Consider the following 2,040-nt stretch of genomic DNA (forward strand, 5'->3'; position numbering starts at 1 on the left):
ATCTTAGAAAAGATCAGTTTAACAACTCCAGGAAAGGAAATGAAAACATAATTTTAAATCTCAAAGCTCAAATTCACTACTAGGGCTATGAATTTTTAGAAATGATTATTTATTTCCAACAGAGACACTATTATCTTTGGGAGGCATTTTTTTTTCTCTCCAACACAAGTGCAAATGTAGTTATTAAAAACTGATAGTTGGGGGCTGGGGTTGTGGCTCCGTGGTACAGCGCTTGCCTAGCATGTGTGAAACACTGGGTTCGATTCTCAGCACCACATATAGATAAATAAATAAAAATAAAGATCTATTAACAACTAATAAAAATATTTTAAAAAACTCTGATAGTAGGCAGAAAGGTGTGTGTATTCCTATTTGTGGGTGTGTTTGGTTGACATCGAGTCTTTGGATTAAAGTCTGCTCTTCCAGTTGGGTCCACCTGGCTGGCATGGCAGTGAGGTCCTGGAGAATGTTGATTGTGCCTTATGCCAATTGTAGCCTTTGGATCAACGCTGTATTGTGCTCATGTCAAATAACTTACTCCACAAAGGGTGCCCTGAATGTGTGAAGAGTTGATGTGAATAAAGTCTTAGCTTATCTCTGCAAACTTGCTTCTGCAAATAGAGCAATCTGATCCCTGAGGATAAATCCTGACAATCTGGGGACGGAAACCCTTTCACATCAACCAGCCGAGGTGTCATCAGTGCATCAGTGGGAAGAGTGCGGGCTGTGGAGTCAGCCCTCTCTCCAGATCTCAGCTGGGATTAAGGCCACTTCTTTAGCTTGTTAGAACCTTGTTCCTCTTCTGTGAAATTGAGGTACTGATACAACATCAGTATGTATGGGTGTGAGAATCAGATGTGTCATTTGGAAAGGCAATGGTCAGCTCGGTGAATGGTGGACAGTCATTGTTATCACTGGCTGACCACCATCAGTGTATGTTGGAGGTGACCATGGCAGAGGGGATTGGACTTCTGTTGGCTGAAAAAAATCTAGTATTGTTTCCATATCAGTATATACTGTTGGGATCCTCAGAGAGATGCTTTCCTTCTGCCTGGAGTGACACCTTATCCTGCTGTGCTACAAGACAGCCTGCTAACATCTCAGGGTGATTGTAGTTTACCCCATGCCTGTACCTGCCAAGCACCAGACATGAAGGGGACTGGCTGCTTCTCCTTGAGTGAGTGGTCTCCAAACTATTCTGTCTACTCCTCCATCAGTAAATGTTTTTGAGCATCTATACTACCTGATTTTATATATATTCATTCCCCTGTATCTGTGGGTCTTCACCCACAATTCAACCAGCTGTCAATCAAATATTTGGAAAAAATTGTGTCTGTAATGAATATGTAAAGACTTTCCTCTTTTGTCATGATTCCCTAAATAACGGAGTATAACAACTATTTGCATAACATTTACACTGTATCAGGTATTATAAGTCATCTGGAGTGATTTGAGGTAAACAGGAAGATGTTCCTAGGTTCTGTGTGAGCACTAGGTCATTTTGTATAGGGACTTGAGTATTTGAGGATTTTGGTATCCCCAAGAGGACTTGGAACCCTCCCCCCAAACCCCCACCAGATACTGAAGGATGACTACACATGCATGCATGAGAACACACACGCGCTCTACTCTCAGTCTATATATCAAATATTTATGTAACTTTAGGTTTTTATTTTTTATTTTTTTGGTACCAGGGATTGAACTCAGAGGCACTCAACCGCTGAGTCACATCCCCAGCCCTATTTGGTATTTTATTTAGAGACAGGGTCTTACTGAGTTGCTTAGCACCTTGCTGTTGCTGAGGCTGGCTTTGAACTTGTGATCCTCCTGCCTCAGTTTCCCGAGCTGCTGGGAATAAAGGCATGTCCCACTACACCCAGCTCTAGGTTTGTATTCTTAAAGAAAATAATTACCAGTGGAATTTGTGGTTTTATCTTCCTACATCTCAGCATATTTCCTTGGGCCATACACTTGAGAGATCACATCTCTGCAGGGTCTGGGAAGTGTCGAACTGTCCAGACTTCCAGAGGCTATACTTCC

Source organism: Marmota flaviventris, chromosome 4 (genome assembly GCF_047511675.1).
Source record: "Marmota flaviventris isolate mMarFla1 chromosome 4, mMarFla1.hap1, whole genome shotgun sequence".
Taxonomy (NCBI): domain Eukaryota; kingdom Metazoa; phylum Chordata; class Mammalia; order Rodentia; family Sciuridae; genus Marmota; species Marmota flaviventris.